At 36.1% G+C, this 16,034-nt stretch overlaps 2 long non-coding RNA genes across 3 annotated transcripts in view; one reads left to right on the forward strand and one right to left on the reverse strand.

The window, feature by feature from the left end:
- LOC137647266 (uncharacterized) overlaps positions 1 to 6,973 on the reverse strand; it is a 75,701-nt gene extending 68,728 nt beyond the window's left edge. Inside the window, exon 1 of the long non-coding RNA XR_011045553.1 lies at positions 6,899 to 6,973. This is a non-coding gene — a long non-coding RNA (uncharacterized lncRNA). The remainder of the gene's footprint in view (positions 1 to 6,898) is intronic.
- The window catches only part of LOC137647257 (uncharacterized), a 263,006-nt gene that overhangs the window by 32,851 nt on the left and 214,121 nt on the right, over positions 1 to 16,034 (forward strand). The gene's annotated exons all lie outside the window — the stretch shown is intronic.

Raw genomic sequence — 16,034 nt, forward strand, 5'->3', positions numbered from 1 at the left:
ACTTATTAAATAACATTGGCTGCTTATTAAAGCTGGAATAGAGTCTGTGCAATGACTCATAAGTTATCAGAACCGGACCGTCCAAAATATCTAAGATAATTGCCACATATTGTGCAGTCAACAAATTGTGCTGCCACGAGAATAGTTAGATAGTTTCGAGTTAATGGAACATGTCAATTTCGTTTGGTCTCTGTAACCTCACCATCTTTGTGAGCTAAGGATAGGGGGTTTGGGGGAGCCTATAGGTCTATCTGGAGAGTCATCAACACCCATTGCCTGGCCCTCCTTGGTCCTAGCTTAGGTGGAGAGGGGACTTGGGCGCTGATCACATGTACATATGGTTAGCTCTAGGGAATTGTCCTGCTCAATAGGGAAATGCCACTGTCCCTTAGCCTCTGCCATTCATAATCGGCATTTAAACCTTTAAACTTTTACTGTAGATTCTACAGCTTTCAAATAAGCGGTCCCATGACTATACAATAAGCTCCCACTATACATTCGAAAGACTGAAGATATTAAGGCTTTCATAAAGAAACTGAAGACGTTTTCGTTTCCAGAGTTTCAATGATATGTGGATATGACAATAAACACGGAATACGATGTATGATACGATAAATACCTAATAATGTATATGACAAACACATCTTGTAGGCCCTGCAGGCTTAAGTGTTCCTCTGTGTGATAAGACCATGAAAACAGCCCTTAAAATAAAGTAAGTGACCTAATATATCAATATGGTTAAGGCAAACTATATATGTTTGCTTTGAGCTAATACACTTAGTAAATAAATAAAAAGGTCGTAGCACAAATCAATAAACGTGGGGCCTATTAAGAACCAGGGTTAAAAGAATACCGGGTTAGCCCACTTCTGACCAAAATAAGAACAATCTCGCGCATCTCGCTGAGCGGCTGCATTGGTTAGGGTTCAGATTAAGAAATGTCATCAGTCTGTATTTAGACTCTACTCGGGAGAACAACAAGAACTCAAGCTCTCTTAACCATGCGGTCTTCATCCACCTGGTTAATCTCTGGATAAATCCTCGTTAATCCTCTGGGTCCTGAGGAGTCATGGCTACTTGCTCCGTGTATGGCTGCAGATCAAGTCAAAGGAGAAAGGAAGACCAATATGTAAAATCTCTCTCTCTCTCTCTCCTCTCTCTCTCTCTCTCTCTCTCTCTCTCTCTCTCTCTCTCTCTCTCTCTCATTTCTTATATGATTCATTTGTAAATCTAGCAAAAGTTGTTTCCCTATTTGTACAGAGTCTCATGTTTTTTTATGATAAGAATCTTGAACAGAAAATCTCCTGGGAGAGAAGTCAAAAGCAAAAATATGGAAAAATAGAGAAATAGTAAATTTCCAAATAAAAGCTTGAATTTTTTTTTTTTTTTGTATTTTCATTAAAAAAGTATAAATTTTAAACAAAATTCTCTTATCTCCTTAACCAAAAAATAAATAAAAACAAAGAAAAAACTGAAATTCTAGTCTTCAAATAATAAAGTACCTGAAGATCAAGGTAAAAAGTTATCTTCCTCGGTCACGAAAGAAAGAAAAGTGTGCTATGGGGGAAACACCTACTGTAGTGACCCTAAAACTTGTTTTCCTCGTTTTCTTCTACAGTCACTATCCATTGACGTCACGAAGGTGCGCAGTAACTCAGAGTCGGTCTAACCCGGTATTCGAACAAGCTAAATTTGGGGGGTAACTATCATTTTTTTTTTTCGACTGTTAATTTACATAATGTACATGAATTTGATTCATAATTTATATCCTCCAAAAATATTTCCCCTTTCACAAATACAGACCACTCCTCAGTAACCCCTCCCCCCCCCCCCCCCCCCCCCCCCCCCCCCCACACAAGAAGTCACCCACAGTATCCCCCCCCCACAAGAAGCCACACCCACAGTACCCCCCCCCCCTCCTTTGACGTTACCGCGGCATCATACCTGGTAGCAAATATGTTGAAACTTATGATAATCAGCAAATGATTAAGCACGCAATATGGATTCAAACTTGATAGTAGTTGGTACATACATACATACATACACATAAAAACTTTTTTCTCAAAATGTTACATGAATAAATTCGACAAAATTTCACTCCCAATTCCCTCTATAAGATGGTACACAATTCAACTTATCACGATACGAAAAAACAAGTCTCCACCGAACATGAAAATGAACATACGTGCCAAAAAAACAAAGCACAAATAGTTTATATCAGAACCCACCGAGATGAGGATCCTGGTCTAAATCATGGACACAAATTCGTAGTTCGCAGATCATCATTAACCTAGATTTTGTGCACTGAAGAAACACATTTATTACTTATAACCAGTTTTGCTTCACAAAATGTCGAAGGTAATTTACACATGAAAGTATTTATCGTCCTTTTGGACATACAAAAAAAAAAAAAAAAAAAAAAAAAAAAAGTACCCGGTAAGTTAACAATTATCTTTATAATTAGGTAACACCGAAGACGTGTTTCTCTGTCTTCCCACCTTGGGCAAAACTGCAAGTAACGACCTTTGCTTGGCAGATCGAAAACACTGACGAGGAACTAATAGTAGTTATAAAAAAAGAGTTTTGCCATAACTAATGAGGTGATTACATTTGTTTGTCGACTGGATTATGAAAAATCAATATAATTATTTCATTCAAATGAATTTGATCAGCGATAGTGTGTTAGGGGAAAAAAATCGTTTATTCGAATAGGTTTAGAGACTGAATAAGCTTCCGGTGATTTAGCAAATATTTTCTTTGAGAGAGAGAGAGAGAGAGAGAGAGAGAGAGAGAGAGAGAGAGAGAGAGAGAGAGAGAGAGAGAGAGAGCAACAAGTCTTCACAATGATTCTTTCATGCAATTAAGTAAATGTTAACCGCCCCCCCCTCTCTCTCTCTCTCTCTCTCTCTCTCTCTCTCTCTCTCTCTCTCTCTCCTCTCTCTCTCTCTCTCTCTCTCTCATAGGATCAACAGCTTTAGACAAATTGGATCTTAACTACCAAATTAATCAACCAGTATAGCCGAAAACTGTATAGAAAACTAAATGGGATATTTTGGACCATTTGAAATCAAGGAAATAAGCCACCAGTAGGACTGAAGGATATCGACTGCAAGATGGATTTAAATCCACATGGCTGGAAGGATTACTAGTAGAATACCTAAAGGGGGTCACCATAGCAAATTCTTAGAAAAGAGTAATTTTGAGATAAGTAGTCATGATGAGGTCACTTCTGTGTGTTGAAAGGTAATAGAATACACGAGCGAGAGTTTCAAGGAGTTACAAGGATTTCGGATGTCTCAAAAGACTTTTTAGTCGATCCGTGGAGACTCCATTTGCTCTTTGGTAGAGCGATTTAGTTTAAGAATTTAGAAAGTTTTTATGATCTTGTCTAATTTATTCTTGAACTTGTTTACCGTGTTACTGTTTACTACATCCGGTGGAAGTCTATTCCAAGTATTTGCTATTTTCTGAGAGAGAGAGAGAGAGAGAGAGAGAGAGAGAGAGAGAGAGAGAGAGAGAGAGAGAGAGAGAGAGAGAGAGATTCCAAGCCTATCACTGCTTTACACTGAAGGGCCACGTTCACAAGCAAAGCAACTGCAAAACAGCCAACATAAAAGCGCTAGAACAGTCACGTTTATTAGAGCCCTTTTAGACAAAGCATGGCTAATCATAAGGTCACAAAGATGCTAATAATTGATAATATGGTCCACACCAGGCTCATAGAACTCTGGTTCTCATCAAAACCTTATGCTACGTAACCTGCACACAGCGTTAGGACAATTTAACTCACCTGACCGAGGATACAGCTAATTTTATTGCCCTGATGTATTTGAGGACAATTTGCCCTTAAGCTATGAAAAGGCAAAAGTCAATAGAGTTTTTTATAGTCAAGCCTTCGATTTAAGTTGATTCGTCCACGAAGTATCAAAGACAGTATTGACGCTTTATTCAATCTTGTGCATCACTAATAACCAGCTTTATTCCATCAAAATGATATTGCGTTCGGAAATTTCTACATGAAACTATTCATCATTTATCAATTCAAAACTTAATACATTCAAAACAAAAATAACTTATTACCTTCACATTAAACTAAATAAGATTTCCTATTTTCAGATTTAACAACTGATCTAAAAAAAAAAAAAAATAGCTGGCAATGAGTATGCCCGTCTTCTTAACGAAGAGCAAATAGGCCTGCGTTGAACACCACTTTTGCCTAACTGGTCGAAAAACAGACTAAGGACACTCCGCCCCAGTTACAGTAAGAGTTTAGTTACTAACTAATGCTTTGATTACGCCTGCCCACTAGTGAATGATAGGAAAATATTGATGACTGTTCAATACACAAGGCATATCAATAAATGCTTTCCCAAGAATATTTTCTCAAATATCAGAATTACACAAAAAATTCGTCCTAACTTATTAATATTCTGCCAGAACCAACATGAAAACTAATAGTAAATATGTCATTGCAAATAAGGCGAGGATAAATGCTAAACCTAAATAGTAACCCAGCTTGAAAACGAAAGCATTTGACAAACACGAATTGTGTGATATGTAAAATACCTTAGAATGTACACGATAAACTGACCTTGTAGTCTCTGCAGGGAGTAGGTGTCCTGTATGTGTGTGACAGGGCCATAAAAAATAGCCCTTTAAGTAAAGTTCCTTAATGGAACCAAATGTATGAGAAACACTTGAGGTGTTTTTCATCAAAATGTCGGCAGTAATTAACCCCCGGAAGGTAATTACCACTTAGTAACAAAATTAATTCATGCGAAATAAATACAACCGGTTGTCATATTACTAAACGAATAAGGCTTCCCATTTTCAGATTATAAACGGACTTTTTTGAAAGTTCACTGACAACGAGTAGGTCCACCCTTTTAGACGAAGAACAAATATGCGAACAAATATGCAGAAAACCAGTTCTGTCTGGTTGGTCGAAAAACAGGCCAGGGCAATCCCCCCCCCCCCTTTATGGTAAGAGTCTAGTCATTACTAATGAGACAATTAGGTCATTATACATACGCTAATGGAATATGAGAGAGAGAGAGAGAGAGAGAGAGAGAGAGAGAGAGAGAGAGAGAGAGAGAGAGAGAGAGAGAGAGAGAGAGAGAGAAAAGAGTTGCATACAAAATAAATCTTTTTTTAAAGGTTTTCCCAAGAATATTTTTCTAAAAATCTAAGTAAAAAGCCGTGCTTCTACTTTCGCTTTTATCACGGTAATTTCATACTTTGATTTAAACTGAATTTCAATGCATTGGTGGTATAGAGTACCTCAAAGATCAAAATTAAGCCTTTATTCTACCAACCACTTTCTTTGGTGCAAGTGCATGTGCTGAGATGACTTAAATCTAAACTTACAAATAACGTATCTTGGGATACACTTCCGAATATTTAATATCTTAATGGATTTGATGCTTGCAGCTTTCCTGTATTTAGTAGAGAGAGTACAATGCTTGTAATTCCAATCAAGAGACTACAGTAGTCCTCCTTACTTTGAAAACACGCTTTAGCCCAGAACCGTATTTTTCACCATTAAAGATATAAATCCCTTGGGGCTGAACCTTCAACTGAGTTTCAAACAAATTCCTGTGGGAAAATAAAATTTTATAGGCCTATTTCTTATTGCACGAACGTAGTGGAGAAAGTAATTTTGATGAAACCATAACAAAACTTTCTCAATTTTTATAAATCATTTAGAATATAATATCTATCATTATATGTAACAAGTACACCTGTAGTCACGTCCAGGTGGATATCTGTCTCTTTATTGAAATGAAAACATCGAACTTTGAAACAATCAATTAAATCCAGGTTAGCAAAAATTGATAATGGGAAATAGGACAGACCTGCACACGAGAGAGAGAGAGAGAGAGAGAGAGAGAGAGAGAGAGAGAGAGAGAGAGAGAGAGAGAGAGAGAGAGAGAGATTAATTGGTGGGCGTGGTTGATACTGCGAATTATCAGACTAACGTAAAGTGAGACAATGGTTGTTTCTTAAAAGCAAAATGATTGTTTATATTTGTGTCAAGAATTGTATGCATTTGTATTCAAACGAATGATATATGTATATTTATACAGTATGTATATACCAAATTATAACAGAATTAATTTTGTGTATCAGTAAAATAATGATTCTGTGAGAATGTTGAGTTGCTCACTGAATTATATTTTTGGTCAACTAACGAACAACTTTCCATCAAACCACCTAAAACCCTTGTTTCTTAATTATACTTTTGCAATGCAAATAATGCCACAAATAACAGTTTTCACTATTGTTTACACCATCATATTCACACCTTTTAAAATGTGAAAACTAATCTCTAATCATATTTCTTATCAGATTAAATCAAAGTGTGAGATTAAAAAGTTCTGTCGTTTCTTAATAAAACATTGCGCAAATATTAAAATGATACGACCCTCTATTTTAACCAAGGGAACAAAAATTCCATAAAAATGATCGACATTTGATTTGGATTCTAAAATCTAGGCCTACGGCTACAGGCATGAGTATTTTCTCAATTCATTCTTATAGTAACGACTTCAATTATAGGTAATTACAGATTCCTTTACTGGAACTAAAACCACACAGCGACTACAGTTATACACCATCTCGTTAATTGAAAAGTTAAAGTCACATCTGGAAACAATCTCATTTAATAACCACTCACTGATTAATGGAATTACCAACACACGCTAAAAAGGCCATTTTAGAGAAATGTCTTTTATAAAGTTTCTTCACCAATAAAAGACCCTTAAATAAATTCGATGGTTTAACACATGGAAACCTACAGCACCTATAAGATATTCGAATCTCCAGTATTTTGAGTAATTAAAGATACCGCGAGAACATAATAAAATCAATAAAACCTTGTAAAGTTTGTCCCTCCTTACCCATAAAATCCTTCACTGTTTGCAGGATCACAAGTTAAAAGACGAGTCACGAGACATGGTTCCTTCTTGCTTCATGTCTGTCTGAGACAGAAATGAATCTTCTTCTACAGTTTAGACAGTCAGGAACATCCTTAGACCGTCCCTAAAAGTTCCCCTGACCAGAAGTAATTTCTCCAGGCATTTTTCAACACAATTAAATTTACAGCCTATTGAATGCTGTACAGTGTACTCCTGTACCTTCTGTAATTATGATCTATTCTGTATTCATTTCTAATTGTTCTAATTGTGAAACAACATACAGTATATTTTGTTTTATTAATGATGAATTTGTGTTCTGATTTCAATTTGTTCTCTGAAAGATATATTAATAAATTTCTAATTGCCATGAACGGTATACCATAGGAAAACAATAAAACGTAATTAAGTCATTCACTTTCATTATGTCTCATTGAAGACTGGATAATTATTCATGAGTAGCCTATTTAGATAATGTTTTACATTTACCAGACGTAAGGGAATTTCCACACTCAATGCCCCCTAAAACCTTTAAAAATTCCCAGATTTGGGGACAAATTCACAAAAAGTTGTCCTTCGGGTTAAAGAATTGTTTCATCCAATCAGGGACCGCCACCATAGTCTGCGTTCTATAGCCTTTTCATCAGCTAAGATTATAGTCTTTTGCTTAGGATATATCTAAACATTCTTATGATATATTAACTGAATTATAATAGGATTTCAGAAGATATTCGTACGATTATAATTTGATATTTGATGGATATAAACGAGTGAAATGTATAAGTAAGTTATCCCTTGATCAACGACCTAAGGAAAAAAAAAAACTACAAAATTTAAATTAAAGAAAATCTTATTTAAGGGTAACTATAATTTATTTAACCACAGCGGGAAACTTTTTTTTTTTTTCCTTCTTTTCTTTTCGTTATAAAGTCATATTAGAAAATTGATGAGTTAATACCTTAAGGAGTATCATCTTCCAAAACTTATATAATTGTATGATATAGAATTAGTAAGATTTCTTTTGGAAAGAAATATCACCATAAACTGAAATTAGATAGTATATTAAAACCTAGGATTTATAGTTTGGCAATAGGCTCTACATGTATAAAATAGCTATTTGTATTTCAAATTATAGTCGGCTTTAAAATATCCTTATTTCGGCATAGGACTACTCTGGTATCCTACTTTTTATTCTACTACTTGGAAGTATTATGTTAGTTTAACTATGTTAACAAATATTTATCTATATTTTAAATGAAGGGAGATGTTATTTAATTACCCTTCTAATAGTTTTAACGAGTTACAGAAACAGTTGAACGATGTAACTATATCTTTTGTGATGTGTTTGCTGCCAAGTTCACCCTTATGGACAATGAAGAAGTTTTGAAATGAAGGCATTTAGCAAAGTTTGGTTGAAGGCGTCTGATGCATTTTACTTGAACACCAAATGGAATTGGAAATACACAATGTTTTACATTAGAAGCAGCTGCTTAATTTCATTTTAAAATTAATTTAAAGATCTAAAAATTATGCACACACTTATTCATGTTGAGCATTTTGGTATAGGTGTACTGTATACTTCTGTAAATAGACTGCTATTTGAATATAATTTTTACTAGCTAAGCTACAGCCCTGGTTGGAAAAGCAATATACTATAATCCCAAGGGCTCCAACATGGAAAATAGCCTAGTAAGGAAACGGAAACAAATAGAATAGTGTACCAGGGTGTACCCTTAAACCAGAGGTCTTTAACCCAAGCCAGTGGAAGAAGACCATGATGCAGAGGTTATGTCACTATCCAAGACCAGAGAACAATGGTTTGATTTTAAAATGCTCTTCTCATAGAAGAGCTGCTCAACACAGATGATGCCAATATAACAAATGTCAGTCAAATATAGATTGACGTATTGCTATAATAGTGAATATAGCATTTGATAATGATAGCTGGCAAACACAAGATGAACCTCAAAGTTCATTAGAATACTTAATTTCAATTTTAGTCACTTAAGAATTATGCCACATCAGCAGGAGTATTTCCTCCTCCGGAGTTCATTCCCTGGTTATGATAGTTATTCCTCCAAGGTTTCCTACCTTCTATGTTTATGTAGGCCTATAGTAACCTAATGGCAGAAGAGGTTACAAAGTTCTCTTACCTGAGTATACACTCTGGCAAACTATTATCTTCTTTCTCTTCCTCTAGTTTTTTTGTAGTTTTTATAGTTATTATGTGAAAGATCTATTTTAATATTGTTACAGTTCTTTAAATATTTTACATTAATTGTTAGTTACTTCTCTCTTGTAGTCTATTTTCTTGTTTCCTTTCCTCACTGAGCTATTTTTCCCTGTTGGGGCCCTTCGGCTTATAGAATCCTGTTTTTCTAACTAGGGTTGTAACATAGCTAATAATAATAATATTAAAAGGTGGACTTAACTCTAAGAAGCAGTAATAATAATGAAGACAAGGTTGAATATGATAGATTTAATAATAATAAATAAAAAGGACATCCAAATACATAGGGTACGGACATGCATCAATTACCATATAAATCACATTGCTGACTCTCTTAGCTTTGGTATTTTCTTGACATTCAAAATGAATTCCAAGAGCAAACGACATCCATTGTCATGAAGAGATGAACTACTGGACATCAAACATCACCCCCAAAAGACTTAGAATTCCAAACTCCTACTGTATATCAGTAGGCCTACACATTTTTAAATACCTGTAGGATTAAAAATGTTAATGATTTAGGAAGGTTTATGGCTGTACTTTCCATTGAACAAGAAACCACCATCTGTTGATGAAACTACTTACCGTTATACCTAAAGCTTGTGTGAATCACGGCAGAAAATTTTGCAGACGCCAGCATTGAACGATGGTCTGAAGGCTACTGTTCTTTAAAGGTCGCACATGAATGGAAGAAGCAAGGGACAGGGACAATGCCCTAGAGACTGACCTTATATATATATGATAAGTACCCAAGCTCCCTCTCCACCCAAGCGAGGACATTGTAGGGTCAGACAATGGCTGCTGATAACAGAGCAGGTAGACTTATAGACTCCTCTCAAACTATCTATCCTTAGCTCACAAGGGTGGCAAGGTTGTAGACACTACAAAAAACTATCAAGGTTAAGCGCGCTTCAAACCCCAGTCCAGCAGATTACCAGGCGGGGTTGTATTTAATATGTATAATAGAAGAAAATACCCAATGACGCGGAAAACTATTAAATGCAAGCCGTGACTTACACTATGGGAGGATGGCACTGTAACACCAGAACCTTTTGTGGTATCTTTTGCAACCTGCTCCAGGATTCATTTGCATAAGAATTATTGCCTATCTATAGGTAGAAGGTTGGCCAAGGCACCAGCCACCCATTGAGAAACTACCGTTAAAGAGTTGTTGGGCACTTTGACTGGCCAGGAGCACTATATTGGATCCCTTTCTAGTTACGGCTCGGTTTTCCTTTACCTAAACATGCACTGAATAATCTGGTCTGTCCTTTAAACATTCTCCTCTTTCCTTAATGCACATGCCAATACAAAGAAAACCAAAAATGCTTCTTCCCTTTAGTTGATAGTAGGTTGGCCAGGGTACCAGCTAGCCATTGAGAAACTACTGTTGGAGTGTTATTGGGGCCATTGATTGGCCAGACGTGTTGCATTTGATCCCTTTCTGCTTACAACTCAATTTTCTTTTCCCTACACATACACTAAATAATCTGGCCTATTCCTTACAGATTCTCCTCCTACACCTAGCATCACTGAAATTACCAAAGAATTCTTCTTCACTTGAGGGATTAACTATAGCACTGTAATTATCCAGTGGCCACTCTCTCGTGGTATGAGTAGATGAAACTCTTTAGCTATGGTAAGCAGCTCTTCAGGAGAAGAATATACTAAAACTAAACTGCTGTATTGTTTTCTAGTCTTGGGTAGTGCTATAGCCTCTGTACCATGGTCTTCCACTGTACAGTATTGGGTTAGAGTTCTCTGGTTTGAGGGTACACCCAGCCACACTATTCTAGGTTTCCTTATATCCTTTCCTCACTGGGATATTTTCCTTGTTGGAGCCCTTGGACCTACACCACTTTCACACAAAACATTCTGGATGTAAAATTAGAACGGATTAAAAAGACCAAATAAATAAATAAAATCAACTAAAGCTTGTGATGAAACTCAATACTCTGTATAAATTTTTTCAAGTTCAGAGTACAGTGTTATAATTTTCCCCAATATATGTCTTAAATGTCTGCTGACTTATCCCAAACACTTAAGATATTTTGAAAATCATTCCACCCGAGTTGTGCATTATACATGTATATTCCCAAGAGCCGTAGTTCTTTTCGGGCACATCCAATTGTGGACCAAAAGAATTTTTATTTCTTGAATACTTTGCTATAAGCAGAAAGTTCCAAACTCTCTTTGACAAAAATGCCCCAAAAGGAAGAGGCCATCATTATTTCAAGACAAAACACTAACTGAGACTGAATCAGACAAGACTTTTTGAAACTACAATTGCCAGCCTTGAAAAAAAGTTCAACAGAACCAGTCATTAAAGAAAACTCAAAGTTTCTTGAAGACCACTCTATAGTCTCCATGAAGAAAACTTCTCAATTTGAGAAACTGCTCAAACCAAAAAAAAAAAAAAAAAAATTTTAACTGATAAATTCTGTCCTGTAACAAACTTGAGTTATTTCCATGAACCTAAGCGAAGTGGAGCATGAGAATAAGCATCAGGTAGGTTAACTGAAAATATCCCATCCCTCCCTTTGATTGCATCTTAGGACACAAGAGTACAAAGATATGAAATGGGTAACATTATTCGAGAACAATTTTGGATCTGAAACCCAGTAACAGTGGAATTATGATACCCCTATATTGAAGACTATGGGGACTGAGGCCACCTACAACTCACCTGCTCTCTAAGCCGATGCTTAGACCAAAATAAAGTGTGTCAATGTCTGAAAGGAGATCCTTTCTATAGATTCAAATTAAGGGGGGGGGAATATTTTTTTACTAGAAATGCATGAAGAGCGATTATGCCGCAGTTCTGATAGGCACCGCTGCTATCTCGGGTCACCTTGGTGGGCGTTGAGGTAACGGCAGTACGGGAGTCAGCATATGAAGCTACATTGGCGGTGGAAAACAGGGAAGGATGGGCTGTAGCACCTTAAGACTACCAACCAAATTCAGCCAAGTCCCTTGTCAGGCTACCTCACAAAATTGGAGAATATGCCATGGTAGATAGAATTCATTTTACAAAACAAATCTTGGCAAATAGATTTATCACATATCTATATTGCACTATTACTGAAAAATTCCATCCACTGCCCCAACTTGAGGGTGTTGAGCTAGAGAAATAGAGGATATTTTCTTGTTCACCAAGTTGCCATCTCGGACCTTCCCTTATGTACAGATACATTTGATGTAGGACCATCCTATGGGTAACTAGTCTTTTTTTAGTCAATAACCTAAAATTTTTTATTCCCAAAGATGTAAACTGGGACAGGGGGATTTCCCTATCCTTCATCTTGCATAAAAAGTTCTTCAGTCAGAAAAATTACCATGTTCATGACTTGATCATCTTGTTTCTTGATGTTGTATATGCTAAAGTTGCTATGTTGCGGGTGTACATTAACCACCATTACTTCAGTAGATCCTCTAGTGCCTTGAACAGCATTATTATCTGTGACCTCAACAAAGTTCCCCTAGTTTCATTCCATCCTTCCCCTATCGCACAAAATTTTAGCTTGCAACTCAAAGATGTTGATAAGCATCCCACCGACCAAAAGTTATGCAACTCCTTAATCAGAGCACAAACTCTTCAGATCTTTCCCGGCATAAGCATTTTTTTTTTTATTTCCTGGCATTCAGCTTTCTGATCTTTCCTGACCTGTCCCATACCAGCTTCAAATGAAACTGAAAAGATTCAATCTAAATTGAACAGGAGGGATTGATATATAGATCAAGAATTCATCTACTTTTGGACAAACTAATAAATTTGACCAAAAGCATAAATTTCAAGGATTATTTTTTGGAAAAAAAATATTTACCAGTAAAATTTTCGACCAAAAGGACATTCTTTTCAACATACGCCTGAAAAGGAACAGGCTAATGTTAATCCAATATGAGAAAGATGCATCTTGAAATTGACTACAATCTCAAATCTTGATACCAGATCAGCAAGAAAATGAGTATCTATTGAAAGCACCAAATTAAGTTGTCTTCTATTTATAATTTTAGGTCTCAATGTACAACCTTGTCAAAGCTAGTTAATTAAGACTAGAAAATTTAGAACTAGTACCAGCCGAACTCGGTCGAGTCCCTTGTCAGGCTGGGAGGAACATGGAGAAGAGAGGTCCCCTTTTCTGTTTCATTTGTTTGATGTCGGCTAGCCCCCAAAATTGGGGGAAGTGCCTTGGTATATGTATGTATGTATCAAACACCATAAGGTTTCGTAATAAGAACTAGAACTAGCCTGGAAAAAGAAATAGAACTTTCGATTTCTTCTTTTGATAACTTTTTTGTAGTATCTCAAGTTTTCTGGATTATGAACATATGAAGGAAAGGAATTTGTAACTGGCAACCAATATCCCTCCCTCAACAAACATGAACCATGGGTCAGATAAAAGGAATGAAATGGTATGTCCCACTAGTTATGTTGTCAAGTGTTATATTTGTCTAAACATTTCCTCAATACCTGGAAATTACTTCAGCAATACTTCAAAACTTACCTCTAACCCCATGAGAAGGATAAAAATAAATTACATGTGGAAACTACAGCCTTGTTTTCTTAATCAGATTATCAGAAAAACTATATTCTTATGGGAAAGTTTAAGAAACACTTTCCTAAAATTCCTTTCTGAATGTAAGGAAAATGCCCGAAGCAAAAGCACATCCGATTTATTCAGTTCACTGAACCAACACTCATTTTCTAAATTTCCGTGGAGGGTAGCCCACATTAACAGTAGGCTTGGTTGCAAGCAACAGAGTTAGTTCTGTCATTAGTTGATGTGAACAAGCAAGGAGAGTCGTGAACATAGGATCCTTGATATCCTAAAATCAGTAAAAGAAAGATACATACATATACACATACCAAGGCACTTCCCCCAATTATGGGGGGTAGCCGACATCATACAAATGAAACAAAAAAGGAGACCTCTCCTCTCTATGTTCCTCCCAGCCTGACAGGAGACTAAAGATACAGTACAATTCTTTAGTTTTATTCAAGTTCTATCAAAAGACATTTCAAAGGATACCTATTCCTTTGAGAGTGATTTAGATCAACTGACTTGGCCAAACACAAAGATGCTCTGAATGGCAAACTAGCAAACCTGCACTAAATACTGTATAGAATATTTATAGAAAAGCACTCATGGTCAGCATCAGGGCAGTCAGACCAAATTAATAAAGGATTACAGTAGTACAAATAAATAAAAACCTTAATAAAACTCAATAAAGAACAATCTGGTGCATCACACCAAATGTATATATATTTATCTAACATAAGAACACCACGTCACAAAAATTGTAAGATATGCCAGTCAGTTACATCTAGATAAAAAGTGGGAAATATTTTCTTTAATTCATCTATAACTGCCACAATATAATGAGTCGGTACGGGACTTTCATTCTTTTTGATTTGGTCCTGACCCTTTGGCATAGTCAAAAAAGAAAAAAATTCCACTGTACTCTTTTATCTCATCTTCAACCCTTCGAAGGGCAACATTGAGTCTTTTAAACATCTGTTCTACCCTGCATTAGAGTAAACAATATCAAATGACCAAAAAAACCATCATGAGCTTTGGCTGGACTGCATTTCCTGTATTTGTGACAAATGTTAATAAAACAAAAATAAACCATCTGGAGACTACGTTAATTTTTTTTTTTTTTTTGGGGGGGGGGGGCCTCGAGCCATGTCGTCCTGATGGGAGTTCCTCCAGCAGCTTCCTACTGTATAATATTTCTGCAATTGATATTATAAGAGAATTATCGTCAGGTATCACGGGGTTTTAACCCCCGGAAACGACTATCCGAAGATATTGTGTATAATCAGGGACATATCCTAAGATAACCATAGATATCTGCACCCTGAATTGGAGACTACGTTAATTTTCTTTTAGCTCGACACAGTTAGAGATGAGTGTGCCAGCCCACGCATTAGTTATTGCCCTAACCTGCCTATTTGTCTCTATACCATATTAGATACTGTATGTAAACCCATTTAACGTTAAAAAAACTAGAAATTGTTCAGCTTTTGTGTTAATATCTATAAAAGCAAGCTAGCATTAAGAAAAACAAATATGAACATCAGGGGAAGTTCATAGAAATGAGAGAAGCAAATATGAACATCAGGGGAAGTTCATAGAAATGAGAGAAACAAATATGAACATCAGGGGAAGTTCATAGAAATGAGAGAAGCAAATATGAACATCGGGGGAAGTTCATAGAAATGAGAGAAGCAAATATGAACATCGGGGGAAGTTAATAGAAATGAGAGAAGCAAATATGAACATCGGGGGAAGTTAATAGAAATGAGAGAAACAAATATGAACATCAGGGGAGGTTAATAGAAATGAGAGAAGCAAATATGAACATCAAGGGAAGTTCATAGAAATGAGAGAAGCAAATATGAACATCAGGGGAAGTTCATAGAAATGAGAGAAGCAAATATGAACATCAAGGGAAGTTCATAGAAATGAGAGAAGCAAATATGAACATCAAGGGAAGTTCATAGAAATGAGAGAAGCAAATATGAACATCGGGGGAAGTTAATAGAAATGAGAGAAGCAAATATGAACATCGGGGGAAGTTAATAGAAATGAGAGAAACAAATATGAACATCAAAGGAAGTTCATAGAAATGAGAGAAGCAAATATGAACATCAGGGGAAGTTCATAGAAATGAGAGAAGCAAATATGAACATCAGGGGAAGTTCATAGAAATGAGAGAAGCAAATATGAACATCGGGGGAAGTTAATAGAAATGAGAGAAACAAATATGAACATCAAGGGAAGTTAATAGAAATGAGAAAAGCAAATATGAACATCAGGGGAAGTTCATAAAAACGAGAGAAGCAAATATGAACATCAGGGGAAGTTCATAGAAATGAGAGAAGCA

The sequence above is a fragment of the Palaemon carinicauda genome, chromosome 1 (assembly GCF_036898095.1).
Source record: "Palaemon carinicauda isolate YSFRI2023 chromosome 1, ASM3689809v2, whole genome shotgun sequence".
NCBI classification, from domain to species: domain Eukaryota; kingdom Metazoa; phylum Arthropoda; class Malacostraca; order Decapoda; family Palaemonidae; genus Palaemon; species Palaemon carinicauda.